Raw genomic sequence first — 23,678 nt, 5'->3', positions numbered from 1 at the left:
ATCAATTATTGTATAGAATTCCAGAAAGACACTTTATTTGGTATTCCTAATCTTTCTTATTTAGGGTCAGTGCTGAAAGTGTTAGACTTGTGTCACTCCTTTTCTTCTTTTTCTTCTTTTTTTAAGGGGCTTTAACAAGAAAGCCAGCAACTCCAGAAGTACAGTGCCACATGGTGCTGGCCACAGCCCATGAGCTTGCATTACAACAAAAAAAAATAAAAAAATAAAAATTAAAAATTTTTTTTTTTTTTTCCATTTTTTTTCTAGAGGTCGCAAGGGTGACCACAGAGGTCGCAAGGGTGACCACAGAGGTCGCAGTTGTGACCTCTGGAGACCCCCAAATGACGTCCCTGGTCCAAAGCCCTAATCTATTGAGGGGAAGAAGGAGGGTTCAAAGGCAAGGGCAAGCTCTGCTCCCTAAACACACCCAGAGAATATTGGGGGTGAACTGCTGCTGGAGTGGGACCTGCCTCTCTGCCAGCTAAAGCGGTACCCAGGACCTCTCTGCCAGTGAAGGATCCTGCAGGAGTTAGCCAGCCTCCCCGGGGTTGGCAGAGTGAGAACAATGACTCATCCTGTCCCTGAATCTCTGGATTGGCGCTCACAGCATCCAGAGAGCTTTAGCAGCCAGGTATCTGTTCATTGCCTTGAGTTGATCAAACCGCATTTGAACTGTGTTGATTGTACATGAACCAACAGGACTCGTCGTGCTGCTTTTGGCACTCACTCACTCACACTTTGTATCACTGATGTTTGCATCCGTCAAAAAGTCACAACACCACATCACCCCAGCAGAGCCTCATCACCCATCCCGTTCGAGCACAAGTGCCCCATGCAGATAGCTTTGAACCGCTGCACCATTGAACCAAGCATCGAACAGCTAGGACTTCACATCGCAGCTCAACATGAACCACTGTATCATGTTGTTACTCATCAACCCGAACCAGCGCTACTCATCATTGCGAACCACTAATGAGTATGAAACCAATCCTGGAGGCCCATTGACTTGCGTCGATAGACACCGCCTTCAAACTGCATAGATGACATGTTCAAACCTGACTCGATGCCAACTCGCCAGCAGGGGTCAATGCGACTTGACACCTTCTAACCCATTTCGACTGACAAGTCCAACAACATGAACCATTTAAAATTGGAATCATGTACATTAAAGTGAACCTGTCCCCCTGGTCTAACGTTTCGGATCGTAGAGACTGGTTACATCACCCTTTTCCACCAAGAAACTTCTTTTTGAGCATTGTGGGTGTTTTGTTGCCTTTTCCTCTCTGCTAAGTATCCAGAGTGGATGCATCATTATATTCTGCATTTGTCTGTCCTTCTTTTCAGGGGTGGATTTTTGGTAGGTTTTTCTGTATACATTTTGTATTGCATATTGGTGTGTTTAATTAAAGTATATATATATGTTTTATAGAATCTTGATTGCACATTCCATTATTTTGTTGTTTGCATTGCTACTGTCTCACATTCAAACCCCTCTTAAGAATATAGCCTGCACTCGGGCCACATTATCACAAAATGCAAAGGAGCTATATCTCTTATCTGTGCCTGTTCCACCTATATGATTGCGATCACAGTTGTTTTGTAAAGCTGCGAGGGAAGAGTAGGCAGTTTAGCCACTACTGATCCTTGTACTCCCGCGAGCCATCACAATCAGGTAGCATAGAAACATGAATTGTGGGTAACAGCATCCCAGTTAATTAACAAACACCTACATCGAAGAGAATGAACCTTATAATTGTGTACCCATATCCAAGTAGTGTCACAATGTCCCTCCTCCTAAACCTTTTGGTGTCCTTTCCATGCAAGCCACCTATGTCCTTATATTGGTCTGTGGACAATGTTTGTGCTGTTAGCTTGGCATGATCCTCTGTTGTTGAGCCTATTGGTTGCCATTTAAAGATGGTGCTGTTAACAGATCAAGCTTTGGTAAATACGGGGTTCAGCTTGAACCAGGAGTGGAGGTGGTACTTCAATCTCTTCCTCTGTTTTAACTGCTACATGAACCACTGCCACATCAGCAGAGGTTGTACCATGCACATTCCACACTTTTCATTTGGTTGTAGCAATGGCATGGTATGTGAGGGGGTCACCTGTAGGGCATGGGTTAGCACTCTACATGGAAGACAGAGTTTACTTGCACAGCAACTTCATGCAAAATACCCAAACTGGCCTGAAAACTGTAGCTCTCAGCAGGCAGAAAGTGTGTGTGTGTGTGTGCGAGGTCAGGGGACGTAAGATTTGATTTCAAAGAAGCTGCTGCTTTTGCCCATATAGTTTTAAGGCAGTTGGCTTTTCCGAGAAGGGCAGCTTCCCAGGACTGAGGTTATTGGGGAAATGTGTCTTATATTGTGTTTTACGGTGACAATGAGAATATCCTCTTTTGTATGGTACCATATGGGGAAAATACCATATGATGAATTATAATAAAACTAGAACTCTCCAGGCATTGACCAAAATAAATAAATAGATTGGGATTGCGGAAAAAGGCATTATACTGTGAAAGCAAGCAGGAGATGTCTCCACATCCGAGAAGTAATAGGCTAATAGGCTGTACACGGTCTCTCTTAGCACACTCTTTAAAACAAGTGCTAATTTAGGCCTCATACAGTTCACTTTGGCTGCCAACCCCTTAACAGCAGTTCCAATGTTTTAATACCTACTATATACACATTCACTGGAATGGAGTCCAGTGTTTATATCTGTATGAAGAAAACAATCAGAATACTGAACATTTTTGCCATGGCATTATGTGAGATATGATATGATATCATATGGCATTTATAACGCGCCTATACACAAGTGTTACAAGCGCGACCCAGAAAAAAAGAAAGAGACATGCAAAACGATAGGTTCAAAGTGGTGTGTCAGGGATATGATATGATAGTTTATTTATATAGCACCTATACACAATGTGTTTCAAAGCGCTTCAAGGCAAGGGAGGGAACAAGGGAAAATACAATGACATTCTTACAGGTCATGAACAGTAAGGATGTTACATTTACTATCGTACTCGGCCTGACAACATTTCGGGTAGTGCAAGTGCTAAGAAGGGAGGGGGAGAATGGGAAGGAAATGGAAACAGACAGGCAACTACTGTACTAGGCCTGACCACATTTCTGGTAGAGCCAGAGAAAAACAAAAGGTGAGGGAGAGAGGCGCAGAAAGGGAGGGGAGGAACAAAACCAGCGACTATCATACTAGGCCTGATGACATTTCATATAGTGCTGAAGGGGAGGGGGACAAGTAAGGAGGGGGACAAGTAAGGGGATGGAGACAGACGAGGTTGCTATCATACTAGGTCCAGGGACAATTGTGATAGAGTAAGTAAATAGAAGAAAGTAAGGGGAGGAGGGGAGGAGATAGGAAAAGGGAGAAACGCAGTGGAGGAGAGAACAGAGAGCAAGCAGTCAGAAAGATTGGAGAAGCAAGAGGGGAGAGCGAATACATTTGCAGAAGTCAGTAGTAACACATAATGTTGCAAGCCTGGATACAAGATGAAGATGGGAACAGCATGATTCAGGGCCACCATGAGTACAAGATGCAAAGGAAGTCCAGCATGAGCATGAGAGTTGAGAAAGGGTGATGCATCGTCAAACAATGAAGTCCATAAAAGTAAAGTCCAGCATTGGCCACAAGACAGTGATGGTCAAACCAGAATGTATCAGGACAGACACCAGCAGAAGTAGGCTGGAGGGGGAGGGAGGTGGAGCAGGGTAGAAGAATCAAGCAAAACAGGCAAAACCTGTGTGCGAGAAAGGTGGAGGGCACAAGGGAACATCACCGTGAGAACAGAGGGGGTGGTATAACTCAATGCACATATTAGTGAACATCAGACAGGTTATACCTTACATGAGATTTCACCAACATGTGCAAAATGCCCACTCAGTTATCTGCACAAATAAATTACACCTGATGGATCTAAGTGGTGTGATATGCATGGTAAAATACTCTATTTGCTGCCATATTGGATCATGTGTTTATTTATGTAAGACGGGACAATAGTAAGGAAACAATTAATTGCAGCTAGGAAAAACAGTGAATAAATAGTTGGAACGTCTATATCCCGTTGACCTGTACACCTATGTAATATGCATAGTATGCACTCCTGTGCCACTTATCCTTCACATGCTGTACATTATGCACACATAGGCGCTTGCCAAAGGGTGCGCGTGTGCTTTGTTTGTAGATATGGCCAACTGCACGTCTAGGTTTCAGAGCAGCTTAAGTTGCTCTTGCCTTGAACATAGTTCTTTGAGAATACCATGTTCAGTGCTACTTTATAGTCATACGTAGGCATAACGTACACCTCGTGCAACTTACACGTGCAACTGGTGATCTTTGTGAACCGTGTCAAATACTCTTTGGACATTATAAGCCATGGTAATATTTTTCTCTGCCGAATCCTACATTGCTATTGTTTCAAAACAACCTCAAGGATACAGCTAGTCAAAACAAATGGGGAAAGGTTCGCTATGGTGTACAGTAGAAGAGATGCATTTACAAAATCTGCACGTCACGCCATTTATCAAGAGACCCCACCCAAAATCCAAAATCGAGGCGCAAGCAGAAACACGTGTTACCGTGGAGCTACTGTACTTTTTTTTTTTAAATAAAATAATTCCGAGGAAGAATCGCAGAGAAATGTCAGAAGATATATGCTCGTGTTGTTGTTAACTACTGATTAACATTTCTCAAAGATGTTTAACAATCACAAATGTTAAAGTTCGAAATTCCACAGAGGATTCTGCTGAAAGAAAGAGCTAAGCCCTGAGGTCGCAAGAAGCATGTACGTGTGTGTTTTATAATCTGTTTACACTCCCACAGTAATTTGCAGCTAATTAATTTCCAAATTGAGTATCAGACCTTGAAATTATGAATCGCAATAAATAATGTTGAAAAAAATGATGGCCTCTACGCTGTAAAGTGCGCTCATTTCATGAAATGACTTCTCCAGGCTCGCCTGCGTGACGGATATCTGAGCACAGCACAGCAGCATGCAGAGGCAGCCCTGCACAGCCCTTTTCAGAAGGGGCTTGTGAGTGCAGCCAGCTCCTTGCAGAATTGGCCTGCCGCGTCACATAGCCACTGTCGAATTTGGTAAAAGCAGTGCTTTGATGAAAAAAAGAAGGGCAAGTAAATAACCATACATGTTGTAAGGAGACTGAGGCTCAGCTCTGACATGGTCCTGCTGGGGTGCCCAGGCACAATAGGAAAACAAATGGCCAGTTAAGGTTGATAAAGGAATGATCACGTGCCACCATGCTACACTGCTTATGATGCCACTTATGACATCATAGATGGCATCACAAATGACATCATTAGTGGGTCCAATTTCAGAGCAGTTTAGTGCATTGCATGCCATTAGTCAATATTACTATGCCAGTCATTAAATGTGCAGGCACTTATGGCATCTCACGATTTAACAGAAATAACATGTTTGAATGTGGCAAAGTAAAACGAAAAAAGTTGAAGCTTGTTATCCATACAACATGGTTACCATCACAATGCACGTTTACCATAGACAGTTAACAAGTGCAACTACCAGTTTCCAAATTCCATTCAACGAGGCTTGGTGGAAGTGCAATATGTAGGGAGTGCCTATATGGCATATTTCAATGGTACATGAGACATGCCCTAACCTGCATAACGAATAACTATAATGACATTGTGGAAATGTGAACAAGTAATCATTTGGCCTAGGTAATAGCCAATAGGAACAGATCAAAATTGAAAAATGTGTTAAGAACATATATATAGATTCTGGAACTAAACAGAACATACAGGATACATGGCAACATATGTATTATGTGCTTATTGGCACTGTATGTGCATAACCATTGGTTATGTCATATGCAATGTCATGATTGATATCATTTTTGATTTGCAAAATGGAAGGAGACCCTCTTCGGAGAACAAACACGGGGAACTGACTTGTTCTGTGGCATGTCCCTACTCAGGAGGGTCTACAGCCATGTTTTGTCTCACTGTGCCTTTGAAAGAGGAGAAATACTAATTGGCATATCAGTATGGTCCCTCCAACAAGGACAGACTTGCACTGAAATGTTAAGCAATTTTCCTCCTAACAAGTACCGCCAGCAACTTCAGACACATGGTTGTGTCTCGTTGGGTGTCTTCCATGAGGTGAAGATGTGACTCTCTAGGGAACATAGAAAGTCATTCACTTCTGGATTACTCTTCTAATTTAGGGTGAAAATGGTGGGAGATTCTCTACAATGAACAGACATGGCCAAATAACTTGTTTCCTTGGATGTTTCCCACTCAGGACTGTGTGGTCAAATGTGTTGCCATGGGCAGCATCCCTTTAACAACATTTGATCATTGAAATATATATACACAATGCCTGAAAAAGAAAAAGAAATGGCCATAAAAACATTGAAATTAATTTGGGGGGCCACATAACCACATTTTGTAACTGGTCCCCGCCATCAAAAGCAGGCCCATCCTTAAAGAGTAAGTACACGCTTTGTCTGTAAAGCAAGTTTCTTGTACAGATGTCCAGGACTAACCTGTCTCCGTGAACATCGCAAAGAACACACATCTTATACAATTTGCAACAGCTAAAAGACTCCCAAAGCTTTTGTTACAGAGTCAACCCTCCACACATGATTGGTTAAACCTACACAATGTACCCATATCCTCTTTAGTTCCCTTTCCTCGTATTGGACACATTCATCTAAGCACCATCCTCGTTAACTTATAATTGCATCTTTCATATTTACAATGAACCCCTCTCTGGGGCTTTTCCATATTTGGTCATAGTCCCATCTCCTAGTTACACAGTTTACACAACTTACAAACAATTTAAATTATCGCAGGTTCTATCTGGTTAGAAACCTTTACCCCTACTTCTGAGGCACAAAGCTATTCTACGGATGTTCTATTGATGTAAAGATGAGGAGAGCAAACACATTTCCTTTTGATCTATTGTTGCTGGTTTTATCACCCAACCATGTTGGTGTCCACATTTATTTCTAAACTATGCAACTTACTATTCCAGCTCACATGGTCTCAACCCGCATCTTGACAACGCTGTTGAAAATCCATGATCTATCAGTGCTCCTTTCCCTGCAAGCAGCCCGCACCAGCCCGCATCAGGTTTAATTGACTGGCCCTAACAGGTGGCTGGAAAATTCAATATCAGACTCCTATATACTTACAGAGATTACATCTCCCCTTCACAATGCACTAGTTTTTAAGTCACACAGAGTTCAATTGCCCAACCCAAGGTTTTAACCAGCGCAATTCCGAACTTTTCAGAAAACTCTGTGGCAAAACAGATCTGTATATACATACTGCCATAACCTATTTAACTAGAGACCCCCATGCATATATATCTATACATGTATGTTCAGAACTACAGCATTCCCTCACTCTGATTTTCCCATTGCCAATATCGTACCTTGCATGCACATATAGAGCTCCCCACTGCTTGATTGTTAAGCAAAATCTGACATGACACACCTGTATTGCGTTTATATTGTATCAGCACTTTTGACACTTATCCTGCTGTGCACATGCAATTCGAAAATGTATCAACTAAAACAAAAACAACAATAAAATGATGCATATCTCATACCCATTAGCTACACTAGATTCATACTAATTATGTCAAAATCTCTGTCACCCCAGCCACCAATATGGCATGCGCAATTCAAACTTCTCTTTACCCCTGGCACCCTTATCAACCACCCCAACATAACAGTTAGAAATAAAAAGTTCTACAATCAGTCAATCAATGTTTATTCGGTATATACCATTAACATACATTTAACATCTGTCCTAAAACAAAGAACAGATAAATACATGCTATAAAATACACCTTATAAATCTTTCACCTATCAAACATAAAATTCTCCTCTATCGAGTTCATTATTAAAAACCCCTCGTCCCCAATGAGACTTTTCAAAACTTGTTGTTTTGGTTTATGTTTATTGTTTCCTGTAATAAGAAGAAACAGAGCGCGGTTTTTGACGCATGTAATACAATGCCACAATGTCTCATTGCTTGTATAAAACCAATAAAAAGATGTTTGGAAAAAAAAAACATGGCCTCTGCACACCTTTCAACATTATTCATTCAAAAATTGATCTTAGCCATTTCCTTCTTGGTCCAATGTACGCTTTACAAGTCAACAGAAAATGTAAAAGATTCCCGAGCATTCCCATCCCACATGGACATTTCCTCTCAACATCTAACCACGGGGTCCTAGTAAGCACCGGTAGAACGTTTAACCTGTTCATTAAAATAATTTTCCTGCAATCGTGAGAGTACACATTTGTGAATTTGGGCTGTCCTTAAAGTGCAGCTCTCCCTGTACACTTTCATTGTGGTTAGCCTCAAACTACACCCCTGCATGTGCTCCCATTCCTCCTCCTTAGCACATTTGGCAATAAGCTTCAACGCTTTATATCACGTAGCCCCCATTTTTTCAAAAAAGCCACCCTCTCGGAGAGAGCCACTGGTATTTGCCCTTTACGGTTCAATTCATAATTTCCATTAATACGTTCTTTACATTAGGATTCATAATAGTGTCAAGATGTATTTCCAGGAAAAACTCAACAAATCGGCTACGGGTCTTTCGTTCCATATTAGGAACCCCCAGTTCGCATTGTAGCACATCTCCTGGGGTTGCTGGGGAAATCCCTACTGGTTTCCTCAGGAACACATTCTGCGCCACCTCCAATTGTGCACAGGGGGAATAACCCCACAACTCAATTCCATATAACATAGACATATTAGTCTTGAAGTTCAGCACTTCTAAACATTGTCCTATCTTTTCCCTCCCTTCTGTGAGGTCTATCAGCGCTGTATCATCAGCATAAAGCAGCACACTGTAGAACACTCCATTTAGTCTCGCTGGAATGTGTTTAGCAGAGGTGAATTAAAGCCACATAAGAAAAGGGAGAATAAAAGAGCGGCCAATGGGCACCTCTGTCGGACTCCTTTATTTGTGACAATATACTTTGAATATTTCTTCCCTCCTGTACACACGATTGCTACTGATGTATAGCCATAGACCAGCTGTATCATCTGTAGCAGACTCGCGGTTACCCCTATTTTGGACAGCTTTCCCCATAAAAGATTCCTATTGACTGAATCTAGCACTTTGGCTAGATCGCAGAATGCTACATAGACTTTCCCCGTCTGACCTTATAAGGACGTATAAGTAAAAAAATAAAAGGGCGAAATATGTTATGTTTTATAATTTGTCTGGTTGTAAATAATCCCTCCAAACGAGTTTCTAGCTACATATTGGATTTCTAAGAAAATGTATTATTGGTTGGTAAAATGTTTAAATTAATTGAATCTGTTTAAACAACTTATGCACCTGTTTCTTACATATGATAGTTATTGGCGTACGCAAAAAGGTTGAATTGGTTGGCGAAAAGCTAGAAAACCTATTCATACAATTTACTTTACCAACCAACAGCAACCCTTTCGTATTTTAATATGGATTTTATTATGGTTAAGTACTGTTTAATTTTAATATCATTCCACTATTTTGTTAAAAACGTATATGCTAAAGTTGTGTATTTGTTGCGTTATTTAATTATTGTATTTGGGTATTCATTAATTACTTTTGTTTAAAGTTATGTTCACTAAAAATGATTTTACCTACTTAACATTCTTAAGAAAAGGCATATTTAATCAAATTGACAAGCTTATGACAAAGTGCACGCACATAGATGCATTTATACCACTCATATACTTCACCAATGCATGTGTTTTAACTTCTGTTATTTTGCTGAGTTCCATTGCTTTCTTATTTTGGCATCAAAAGAAATTAGACAGTTCTTTGGAAAATTGCCTTTTCCCCTATTTTCTAAAGTATTCTTCTGATTCACATGAGCCTTCCTTTTCCCTTTCTTTTTTACAGTGGAGAGCCCCATTTAGCTCTCTTTTCTCGATGCTATTCCCCTCTTTCCTATTCACTGCTAACACTCTTACTATCTTTGTTGCTCCTTGCACATCTATTTCCTTTATCCCCACAATCCACCCTACCAGTTTAGCTTTTGTCAGGTTGACATGTTATTTATTTTCTCCCATTCCTATCACCTTTTCCTTTCCCTCCAACTTCTTATTTCTATTTGTATTACCGAAAAGTTTGTCACAATGTGGATGCGTCATTATAAGTGGTCATCATGTGTGCTGTTTGCCCAGCAGTCATTTTAGGCTTTCTCATTTTTTTTCCTATTGTGCATGTGCAGAAAACAGTAGCTGATTGCATTCACATTTTTCAATTTACTCTAAATTTGTAGAAGTTTCAGTTTTAGTCGCTGCCATGGGTGAGTCCTCCTATTTTGTCAACAAATATCCTTAAATATCTTGAAACCTTTATTTTGTCATCTCACTTGCTATTAAACTATATATGGCAAAACCTAAAGCTGCTTTCTGCCCCAAAATAACATAAATTTCTTCCCGAAATATCAGGTATGCCCCCACAGGTGCTATTGCTACAATTTCCAAGATGTAGATGCCTTTTTTGCTGGAGTTAGATTTTTTTAATTGCTCCCCATTACAGTCATCGGAGGGAGAGACGATACCTTTTTCATATGATAATGTTTTATTCTGGTGATAATAAAAGAGAAAGGTCGAGGGTTTGATTACGACTATAACAGTAACGGCAACACTTTCGGTAATTAACACTATAGGATGTTTTACTGCTGGCCACATTACAAGCCAAATACCGCACGTGAACCTAGTGAACCGACACGCCCAAAGCTAATGCTTGTGGTATCAGTGTTCGTCCGCCTGCGTTAAATATACAATGTGTAGACTTACCATTACCTGATGTGGAAAAAACTGCATGATTATAACTAGCAATACAGCATAAATTCACAAATGTGAAAGGCACGGTAAGTACCAGTTGCCAAAAGCAGGCATACATTAGCACCAGATGAAGGAAATTCAATCTGAAGTGTCTGCAATCACTACCTAAGAATGGAAGCCCATTCCACAACCACTGTCAATACACACATTACCATGCAGGCTGGAGGAGTACTACCACTGTATCCGGGTGAGCTGTAAGTATAGATTGTGGTTCAGAGGAATGCAGCCTTTATGAGGTGGAGGGCGCTATAAGCTGGGAGAAGAATCTGCATGTCCCCAATAACCAGGCCCAGGTTGTCCCTGTGGGTTCTAACGGATTTGCAGATCATGTAAACATCTATCATCTTGAGAGGGCTGCGGTCATGTATATCCTGCAGCTCATTCCGCATGCCCTTCAGAGCAATATCAATGCATGCATGCCCACCCCACCTCTCTAGATGTTGGTTGCAGTCTTCCATTTCCTAGCCTCTGGCAGCTTCCCAAACACAGTATGATACATGGAATGGCACAACCAACATTTTGTATGGTCCTCAAACAGGTCCCGATAGCCCTTCTACACCATGCCACAGCTCACATGAGTCTGCCAACAAACCCTCAAGCAATCAATACCACTTACATTTCTACAACCATGTCCAATTTCCCAATATAATTGGTGCCCTCTACTACGCGAAAGTTCCTATGTATGGTGTCATCTAGCACCACAGAGCAATTGTACCATGATAAGAAAAATCAGAAAACACTAAACGTGAAATAACTTGTAACATGGGAATGACCATCACAAACTGTTGTGCACTATTCACAGAATCAACACACGTCTCTATGGTCCAACACAAAATGACCTCATCAGCTTACCTAGCCACACACAGGAGAGAAATTACATGGCTGTGAGACAAGTAAACACCAGAGAGTAGCAGGGAGAAAGGGGTGATCCACAAGGTAGTGTTAAATGGAGGGATTACTAGCACGTCTGTGTTGTAGAATGACATGAACTATCACCATGCTAACACTAACATGTCATACCATGCATATAGGTTCTGCAGGCTATCCAGACGTGCCATGGCTGATGAATCCATTCCATTACCTGCAGAGGCCTGAGGGCCATCATTGAGAGAGCTTATGGAATCTTGAAAGCCAGGTTCAGAGCTCTGTAGGGAACTGGTGGAGCCTTTATGTGTACCCAACAGAAGATTGGTCATGTCATCATTGACTATGCAAAGTTGTACACCTTGTGCAAACGTCACAATCTGCCCCTGTCCCACAATGTTGTCCTATAACCTCAAAGTGATAACGATGATGATGGGAAGAGACAACCAGTCACACATCCAGACTGGCATGTGCGAGAAGGGATAATTATAAGGCAGTGTTTTTTTTCTTTTTTTTACAGCGTTCTTCTGACAGAAAGACGGGTCCGTCCACATCGTCTATGGACAATAAAGTGTATGATGATGTTTTGCACATGTGCAGTTCAGTGATAGTGGCATCAGCATGTATATACATGTAAATTGCATTTCAATATTGGCATTGTCTGCATTATGTCAGACCCCAATATTCAGAAAGGTTGGAGTCGGTTTAGGTCTACTTGCTTGAAAATGTTTGACCTTTTCACATTTGACCGCCTCCCACCTATTACCTTAACCTACCCCATACATATATGTACATTTAATTACATTTGAACGAATTTCAACAAAGAAAATCATCAAAAATGTTCGGTCATAAGTAAGTAAACGGTCAAATGTTTTTCAAACCAGTAGGCTAATACCTTGGAGGAGTATAATAAAAACATAGCTGTTGGCATAATTTCAAGGCTTTTTGCACCTCGAAATATCATTCATGTGTGCACTCCCCACACTTGTCCCTTCTTCGTTTCCCCAACAAATACCCTCCCCCTCCTTTCACCAACCAATACTCTCTCCCTGCCCCCAACAAAAGCCCTCCCTCCTCTCAAAAACCTCCCCTGTTTTACCTTCCACAACCATCCCACTCACTCTTTCTCCCAACAACCCCTCTCTCCTAAGAAACCCCCTCCCTCTTCCCGATCAACAATCCCCCTCACCACAAACAAACCTCCCTTCCTCTTTCCCTCAATAAACACCCTCCATCTCCCTCCCTAACAAAATGACCTCACTCTTTCCCACCAGCTCTCAGACAAATGTATTCCTGTCGCATGACAGAGTGCCACATTTGTTCCTGGGCCTATTGCCATTGCTGGACAGGCTGGTAGTTGGATGTTGGGACAGCCTACATGAACGTTGTGGTGGGTTTGTTAAGGGCGATTCCTCTATAGTTGGTAAATAGGTATATGGAGGCAATCCATCAGGGGCCGATGTCTTCAGGTGCTCCAGGGCCCTCTCTCCATGGTCTCCTGGATTCCTGAAATAAGGGTATATCCCTGGGCGGATGCCTCAGGGATCTCTCACATCATCTGAATTGTGGTGGCAACTATGATATGATATGATATGGCATTTATAACGCGCCTATCCACAAGTGTTTCAAGGCGCGACGAGGCAAGGGGGGAACAAAGGGAGGACAGACAACGATCCTACTAGACCAGGTGTCATTCAGATCGCACAAGTGCATGGGAAGGGGGTAAGGAAGCATGTGCGGGGCAAGGGAGAGGGGAATGTGCAGTACAAAGGAAGTGGAATAGATAAGATAAATAAAACACAAGTGCAAGGAGGTGCAGACATAAGTGCTGGAAGGGGGACTGAAGGGATACAGAAAAAACGGTCCCCAAGTGCAGGGGTTGCCAGGGAGGCAGTGCAGGTGGGCAGTGGATGGGGCCTGGGCCAGAGATCAGAAAAGGGGTGACCAGGTAACCAGTGCAATTTCAGTCAGGAATTCATCAAGGGAGGGGAGGAGAGAAAGCTGAAGCAAAGAGGAAGGTTTTGAGGTGTTTCCGGAACCGGAGATGGTTATCCTCGTGTTTCAGGGAGGCAGGAAGGCTGTTCCAGATAGAGGCCCCTGCCGAAGAGAGTGATCTGCCACCAACTCGTTGCTTGGAGAAGCGACTGACCCTGAGGGAGTTGGAGACAGATGAGCGAAGAGCTCGAGAAGTAAGATATTTGGGAAGAGAGAGTTGAAGGTATTGCGACCCCACTCCCCAGAAGGCCTTGTGTACAATGTATAGGGTTTTGAATTTAATTCTCGCAGCCACTGTGAGCCAGTGCAGGGATTTCAGTCCTAGAGAGATACGATCCCTGGGCTTGAGGCCAAGGACAAGTCTTGCAGTCCTGTTCTGGATAAGTTGCAGAGGGCAGAGAGTGGAGGCAGGAAGATTTAGAGAGAGGCTGTTACAGTAGTCCATCTTGGAGAGGACCAGGGCTCTGGAGACAGTGAGCTTCTGGGGGAAGGAGAGGAAAGGAAGAATACCTCTAAGTAAGTGCAGCTTCTTAGAGACGTCAGAGATGTGAGGGGAGAAGGAGAGTGCAGAGTTGAAGATGACCCTGAGGTTTTTTACCTTGCATTTTAGTGTGGGAGGAGGGCCAAGAGAGGCTGGCCAGAGAGCTGCAGGGAAGGAGGGAGTGGGTGTGCCGATGAGTAGAATCTCAGTCTTACTGGCATTAAGGCAGAGGTTGTTGGCGGCACACCATTCCTGGATGGCAGACAGACAGTCAGAGATGAGGGAAGGAGAGGAGGAGGAGGAGGCCGAGGGTAGCCTGAAAATGAGCTGGGCATCATCCGCATAGCACTGAAAGTTGGGACAGAGATCGGCGATGCGGTGGGCAACGAGTGCCAGGTATTGGTTTAACAGCCAGGGAGAGAGGTTAGATCCATGGAGGACACCACAGGTAGAGAAAAAGATGTTGGAGAGGAAGGACCCAAGTTGGACCTGATGGGTCAGTCAGAGAGGAAAGAAGTCAGCCATGCCAGAGCCTGACCAATGATACCCAGGTTATCACAGAGAGGGTTGAGCAGGATGGCATGGTTGACAGTGTCAAAGGCGGAAGAGAGATCAAGCAGGATAAGAACTCAAGGGGTGTTAGAGTTGAGATTGGAGAGCAGGTCTTCACGGATGTTTAGGAGAGCAGTTTCGGTGCTTCTGGCAGCTCTGAAGCCAGACTGATGGTCATGAAGACAACCAACAGATTCAGTGTAGAGATTGAGCTGGGAGATGGCCAGTTTCTCCAGGAGCTTGCCCAGGAAGGGTGTTCTTAATTGGCTAAAATGTGTCTACATGCTTAAAGGGTGTCAGAAATGCTGAAATTAGTACAATTCAATATTCTATACATAATATTTATGTGGCAAACTGGATGCACCAATTCAAGAGAGACCCAATGTGGGTGGCAAGACCAAAGCAGTATTCTGTCGTTCGGGTTGATTGATATGATATGGTAGGTTATTGATAACACCTGTGGTGCTCTTTGTCCTCATGCTGTTAAGGCGAGCACGTTGCCCCTGAGCTATCCTCCCGAGTGCCATAGTAAGGTACCCCAATATTGCTACAAGGACATGAGGGTTTGATTGAGTTATCAGGAAAAGACAACATGTGTCAGGACCAATGTCTCATGAGACCAATGCTACTAGGAATAGGGAAAAACAAGCAGTTCATTAACGTTGGGGGTTCAGTGTAAGTTATTAAGGGCAATGCATAGGACACCTACCTCTTTCTGATTGGACGATGAGGCATTTCAGATGCATCCCACTCATGAAGAAACACATGCCAGGGATTGCTCACAGGCACATTCAAATGGATGTTTTACCATGGAATGGCACAAAGAGCTACAACGTGATTATAGATCATGCTCGGTGGGTGCATCCCAAATAACAGGTCATCGGAGAGTCCCTCACACTTTTGCTGTGTGTTGAAACATGACGTTGGCCACTTTGTTCTCTGTGCCCAAAGAGAGACTTCTCCTCAGCATCATCTTACAGATGATGCTCAACAAGGGAGAGACATGTGTCTGGGGTTGCTGTTGGTATTCGTGTTCTGAGGGCAATTGCTTGGCATTTTGGTGCTGGGCTCTCCTTTTGTGCAGGATTAGATGGATATTTAAATTAATATTCCTCCTCTTGCATGGCATGAAGATCTATAGCATGATTGTTTCCCTTGATGAGTGGGCGCTGTCCCCCAGAGCAGGTAATTTGGCCATGTTGCTACCTTAAACAGCAACCCCACATTTTTGGCAAGCCTTTCCTTTATTTAGCTAAGTTTGATGTGTGTGATGCAGTAGCAGGTCACAAGGGGAGGCACTGTGTGTGTTTGTGCTTGAAAACACTTCAAGTGGCTGGTGGTTTTCTCAGGTGTGTTGAATGTGTGGTTCCAGCTATTTGCAGTGAATTATGTTATTCAAGTGGTGGTATTTACTTATAGGATGTGGCAGTGTTGCCTGATGGTTAGGGATTGAAAGTCTTTAAATGTAGAGCCAAGTTGTGGGTGCCCTATCTTGTGAGGACGCGTGGCGTGTGTGCGATCCTGCAAGTTGTTGTGATGTAATATATGCCCAGGTTGTATCTGTTACATTGGGATAGTTTCAGGTAGTCCTGCACAGTGTGTTTGAGATCAAGTCATTAATTGGGCAGTTCAGATCTGCACTAGGCAATATGAAGCCTAAGCTATGGTTCTCTGCATTTTCTCCCTGCATTATTGGATGGTATCCTTTAAGGAAGAGTGGAGCCTTTTTCATTATTTTGGTTTTCATGCAGAATTAGAACCGCCTACTTTGATTGTGGAAGGATTGCCTCAGACGATTTAATTATTTGTTGCTGACAGAGAATATAATAAATAATAGTATTTAAAACAATGTATTGTGTTATATTTCATTATCAACTTTTCACAAATTACATAACAAAACAACACATTAAAACAGTAAGATACAAAGGAAAAGGACATATATAAATATTCAGTGAAACAACTTTGTTAAGGGGACTTTATGGTTAAGTTGCAATTACGAAACACTGATGAAATTCAAAGAAACAACTTTGCTAAAGGGACGTTATGGTTACAATTAAAACCGAAAACCCACAGAAATGTGCCAGCTATGGCAAGCTAAGCAACCATAACTTGCACCACCACTGTGCACTGCGAAGACTAACAGCCAGGACATCAAAGATGACATCACAAATGTCATTGATGACATCACAGATAACATCACATGTCTAGGCCACTTGCTTTTGTTCACTGACATATCAAGGCCAGGTGTTTTTGTTCACTGACAGAATATGAAAATTCTAAATGTGCTATATATCTAGACGTTAACCTTTTCATATGTTCTTATAGTACTTTCCTTTCTTAAATTGCTTGCTATTTATTCCATGTTTAACATTACTCAAAACTCTGATAAGGTAGCATTTATTATTTTCATAACCAAAATTACCAGATTAAAAATGTTGTACTTCTATGGTGCATGCTGCAGCGATTGCCTATCTGTGTGTATGATTAGGTTCCTGTATTAACAATAACACTCCAATATAATGTTTTCTTTAGATGAATTCATTATTTAATGATATGATAGATGATATATTAGGTAGCATTTATAAAGTACCTGTATACAAGTGTTTCTAGGTGTGACAAGACAAGGTACGGAAAACAAAGGGAGGACAAAATAACGATCTTACTAGGCCTTGTGTCAGTCAGAGTGTGCAAGTGGGGGGGGGGAGGAAGGGGAGAAGTGCCACAGGGAGGGAAAGGGAGACGTGCAGCTAACTCACAAGTACAGCCAGTGGGTGGCTCATAAGTGCAGAGAGGAGGGACTGTAGGGTTGCAGATACCCTTAAGTGCTGTGGAGCCTGGAGCAGTGCAAAGGAAACTGGACATGCAGGTGCCTGTGTCCGAGTTCAGAGGGTGACCAAGTGACTAGTCCTCAGAACACTCAGGTGCATCAGCAGGGGAGAGGAAGAGAGAAAACGGAAGTGAAGAGCAAGGTCCTGAGTTGCTTCCGGAACTGGAGATGGTTCTGCTCAAGTTCTGCTTAATACATTAAGTAGTTCATGATAGCTCTCCCAATCACCCCTGACATCTTGCTACCAAGATTATAAACTCAACCCCTTGTAGGGACTTTTCATCAAAATTGATGTCATATGTGATGTCATCAGTGATGTCAGAAATTACATTTATGATGTCATCTTTGATATCATGGGTGTTAGTTTTAGCAGTGCACGGTGGTGGCACAAGTTATGGTTGCTTAGCTTACCATAACTGGGCCATTTCTGTTTTTTTTTGGTTTTACATGTAATTATAACGTCCCTTTAACAGCGTTTTTTCATTGAATTTCATAGTTTTTTTATTAGTGCAACTTAACCATAACTTCCCTTTAATAACACTGTATATAAGTTATTAATAATTCCTCTTTTAACATATATGAAAAAACTGTAAACCTCCTTTAACAAACATATATTTTGCAATGCAAACTGATGTGTATTGTTATCAGCAGTGCATGTTGGGATGCAAGTTATGGTTGAATTTCCTAGGGCATGAGGTTCGACCATGACCCCTGCCATACCAAACAACCCTCATTATCCACTGCACCTACACTGCATCCCAGTTCAGTGTCCACTGTACCCTCATAATGTGACAAATGGGCAGTGCTCATGGCTTGCAGCCAGGGCCAGTCTCCACAATCTATGGGGCGTGGGCTTCGGCCATGACACATTCCCCAATAGATAATCAGAGTAGCTATTTGTCCTTGCTGAGGGGCAGGCCCGCAGCACAGTTATATCACTATTTTTGTACTTTCAAAAAAGTTAAGCACAGGACAGATTTGCAAAAGCATGCTTTCAAGTCCTTGCTGATGCTCCTCACACAGGTTTGCTGCAATCCTGTCCAGCACTTTGGGCTGCAGTCACAAGCAGAATTGTTTTTGCCCATTTAAACCTAGGGTTTCGGCCATGCCACATGCCCCAATAAGTGAATCAGAGTAGGCATTTGTCCCAGCTGTGGGCCAGGCCCACTGTCTATGCACTAATGTTATATCACTATTTTCTGTAGTTACATTTTGACACTTTGGAAAAATAAAACATAAGACAGATTTGCAAAAGAAAGCTTTCAGGTCCTTGCTGATGCTCCTCCCGCAGGTGTGTTGTAATCCAGTCCAGCTGGCTTCTGACTGTACCCGCAAGCAGAATATTAGTTACAGTGCAAACCTAGGGCTTCAGCCACGCCGCACGCCCCAATACGCAAATCAGAGTACACATTTGTCCTTGCTCAGGGCCAGGGCCATTCCCCAGGCACCAAAGTTATATAAAATGTACTTACATTTTGACACTTAAACCAGATATTCCGGGTCATGACATTTGGCCATGACACAGATATGTTGCCCATGGGCACAGGCTATACCTCAATCACCAAATATATATATATCACTGTTTTTGTACCTACATTATGACACGTTTCAAAAAATAAAACATAGACACATTTCCAAAACCATACTTTCGGGTCCTTGCCAATGCTCCTTCCATGAGTTTGCTGCAAACCTGTCCATGTTTTAACTTTCTGAACAATGTCAAAAAGTACATACAAAAAATATTCATATAACGTAGCCCCCAATTGTCAAACAGCAACAAAGTTATAGGCCATATAAACATTTTAAAACCCCCCCTCTAATGTTACCCCCTCTTGACAGAATCCAACCAAACTTTGCAAAAACATTCAGATCTGGGTCCAAAATCATTTTGCAAAGCTTTGTGCAATGCTTTGTGCCAATTCATCAAATGGTACCACATGTATAAGCCTTTCAAATCTTTTGGCACCTGTAAGGATATTTGGCGTGTTACAGCACAGAGTACAGCACTACTGCACAGGTAGCAAACAGCACAGAGTACAGCACTACTGCACAGGTAGCAATTTTTTTTTTTTGCAGCACCACCACAAGGGTGCGGTGCATTGCTATATGTGTTACCAGATTAACAAGGAAAGACAGGCCATTCAGTCAAAAACGATTTTAACATATAAGATGCAAATCTATTTTTACAGTTAAAAGCACACGTGCACATTCAAAAATGCACACTATTTTTCACCTGAAATGCCTATGGTGCAAGAGACACATTTGAAAATAATAACTAACATTACTTATAACTAACCTGACTAATGAAACTAAAGTTAACATAATCCACTAATAAAAATGTGTCTCCACTGCAGAATTAGGCCTATTCTGAAAGTGAACTTTTAAACGCACATCCATTTTTTTTTCTTTTCTCTGCTGCCCTGTCCACATAAATTCAGGAAGCAAAAGGGCTCGAAAGAACAGGAAATCAGTTGGTTACAAAGTATTACTATAAAAATGAGCCATTGTGTAGAGAAGGAGGAGATGGCATGATTGATTCTGATTGGAGCAGCGTCATAGCAAGTATCATGCTAGAGGGAGTGATCAGAGTTTTGCTGGGGGGAGTTTGAGGAGAGAGAAGGGCAGTCAAGATTTGGCAGAGCTGGGAGAAGGACCTTATTCCTGGTTGAGACATTCCTATCTGCAAAAGCTGAGAATTCCAGATAATAACCCCGGTTTGAGAACGGCAGGCGTTCGTTTTCACTGGGGTTAATCTTCAAGGGAGCCACATTCAGAAAGAGAACAGCTGAAGAAAACTCTGAACAGATAAGGTTATTACATAAGTGTGGGAGCTGAGTGTGTACGAGAATGTTCAGTCAGAGTAGGAAAGGAGATTCCGGTGCCTTAATCACACGTTAATGTTGCAAATTGTGTTCTGTTCTCCGCCATTTTTTTTTCAGTGTATCATAGACAATGCTGTTACTGTGCTATTTTATTTATTTCTGTAAAGAGTGAGATCGTGTTTAAATGCAACTTTTATAATACAGAAAAATATTTGAAAGCAGATGGGTGGTGTCTTATATTTACCAATACAGTGCTGATGATGAGGGGAGATTTTTAAACAATGCAATTGTCATTTTAAGACAGATGTGTGCATGATCATATTCAGTATGGACAGTTGAGAGTGATTGTTTGTAGCATAGCTCGTTGGAGGTACATGAGCCAAGGGGAAGAGGGACTCTCTGAACATAGTTCCCTACCGTATATAAGGTAGGGGAAATTACCACAAAATTACCACATATAGCTCTCTGTCGTAAATAAGTCAGTGAGATCGCCCATGGTGGCACACTAACACTAACACTGAAAATGTGGTATTCCTGAAATGTAGGCCTGAGGTCTCTCTAGTGATTACACAAAAAATCTAAGCAAAGATAAGGGATTCTGGACATTGGGGCCACAAATAAAACAAGGGAATTATGCTCACCAAAATACCACAAACCACGCATACCAACCACGCATACCAAATATGCCATTGGCAGAGGAGATACAACATTTATTTTCTTTTACATTTGACAGGACTCAATATGCCTGGCTTAGAGCTCCGTTCGGGTACATCAATAGTGGAAGTGAATTTGGCATATTTTTGAGAAAGGCCATGCCGGATGCAGCGGAAAGAGGAACAATAGTTTATGTGGACGATGTACTGATAAAAAATGAAAGCCTGAAAAGCCATTTTGATGAAATAAGACATGTACTTGGCCAATTGCAGAAAGCAGGCAGCAAAGTATCTTTGCAGAAAGCACAATGGTGCAAGAAAAAAGTGAACTTTCTAGGGCATGAAGTGACTGAACATGGGCTAAATCCACAAAAGAAGAAAATAGAGGCCATACAAAGATTAAAAGATCCTAAAAATGTGAAAGGAGTAAAAAGTTTATTAGGGATGACAGGCTATAACAGAAAGTTCATTGAAAATTATGCAGAAATCACTCAACCATTGACTAAACTGCTTAAACTGAATACTCCCTGGAAATGGGAAAAAGGCAGTCTGATGGAGTGGCTAAATTAAAGGAATGTCTTGTAAAGGCACCATGTTTAGCATACCCCATAAAGGACAGGGATTTCTTTATAGAAATAGGTTTTTCTGAACATTGTATGTCAGCAGTGTTATCACAAAAACACGATTTGAATCACAAAACCATTGCATATGCAAGTAAGGCATTTTCCCAAGTTGAAATGAAATTTAATGAATGTGAAAAGGCCCTATTAACCACTGTGTGGGCGCTACAACATTTCCGCCCCATTGTTCAGGGAGAAAAGGTAATTATTGAAACAAATCATCAACCTTTGCAATTTTTAGAGAGTAAAAGAATTAGATCAGGTAATCTAGCGCAATCCAGAATCACTTCATGGACGCTAGCATTACAAGGTTTTCCCGTAGAAGTGAGATATGGACAAAATAAAAATAACCCAATTGCTCAAGGGTTAGCTGACTTACATGACTGTGCAGCTGAACAAATACCAAATGAAATGGAAGTAGAAACTAGTTTGCAGGAATTTGAACAATCACCAGACAAAGCTTTTGATGAAAAAACATGCAAGGATTTGCCAACTGTATATGTGGATGGTTGTGCTTTTCGCATTGAAAATGACAGTAATAAACAGTTAGTGGCAGGAATAGGAAATGTCTGGTTGAAATGTGAAGGTGTCCCCAGTATAGGGATGAGGATTGGAGATAGGAGCAGTCAGGTGGCGGAATTGGCAGCCATATATAAAGCAATTGCTACTGCAGTTGATAAAAAGTTCAGTGAAATTGTCCTGGTGACTGATTCTGACTATGCACGGAATAGCTTTGTGGAGTATTTACCTGGTTGGAAAGCAAGAGGCATGGTTACATACAACAAAAAGCCACTTAAGCATGGAAAAATGATACAAGCCATAGACAAATTGGTGTCAGAGAATGAGTTAACAATATACTGGAGAAAAATTCGTGGGCATTTAAAAACACCAGGAGAGGATAAGGAGGGAAATGATAAGGCAGACCACCTGGCTAAGATTGGGGCTGTGATGGGAGAATTGCTACCTATTGATTATTTAATGGGTGAAATACAAATTGATGCAGTCACTCGTTCTAAAGCACCAAAGGAGGTAGATCAACCGGTGGTGCAGTGGAGTCATGACACACCAGACCAAGATTTGATTGAGGCACAAAAGAATGATCAAATTTTGGGAATCTTTTATAATCATTTGATAGACCCCGAACAAAATCCTTTAACAGAAAATGATTGTATGGGAAAAGAAGAGTTGAGGGTGCTATTAAAGAACAAAACATGAATTAGATTACAGGATGGACTCATGATTAGAGAGTCCATAATAGGACAAATACAGTGGGTAGTACCCCTTTCATTCAGAGGACTAATGCTACACCATGCACATGATGCCATAACCGCAGGCCATAGAGGTTCACAAAAAACATTAGAAATACTAAAAGATTATGCTTACTGGCCACATATGTCCCAAGATGTGGAATTATATACTAGAGGATGTCTAGTATGCACCCAATTTAAACCTGCTTCACCAATGCATAGAGCACCATTGATGAAAAGAGGCCTAACTCTCCCATGGTCAGATTTGCAAATAGACTATGTAGGTCCTTTAAAAAGGTCGAGCAGGGGACACCGTTATATTTTGAGTGTGGTATGTTTGATGTCGAAGTGGATTGAATGCATTCCTGCACCATTTTGTAGTGCGCAAACAGCAGCCACATTGCTGGTGAACCATGTGTTCTCAAGGTTTGGGTTGCCACAAAGAATTGAGTCAGACAGAGGAAGTCATTTCACAAGTACTCTAATGAGTAAGGTATGGCAAATACTAGGTGAGAAAAGGAAACTACATATCGCATATCGGGCGGCATCTTCAGGTACAGTTGAAAGAAGCAATAGGTCTGTTTTGGATATTTTAAAGAAATTTGTGGCAGAAGCAGGTTCCAGCTGGGATCTACGTTTACCGTTGGTTTTGATGGCAGTCACGTCGACTCCTGCCAAAGCAACAGGTGTTAGCCCCCATGAGGTCTTAACAGGTAGGGAAATGGTGTTACCACAACACCTACTATAC

Source organism: Ambystoma mexicanum, chromosome 11, assembly GCF_040938575.1.
Source record: "Ambystoma mexicanum isolate Mex_15411 chromosome 11, UKY_AmexF1_1, whole genome shotgun sequence".
NCBI classification, from domain to species: domain Eukaryota; kingdom Metazoa; phylum Chordata; class Amphibia; order Caudata; family Ambystomatidae; genus Ambystoma; species Ambystoma mexicanum.
Note: the sequence above shows the minus strand (reverse complement) of the source record.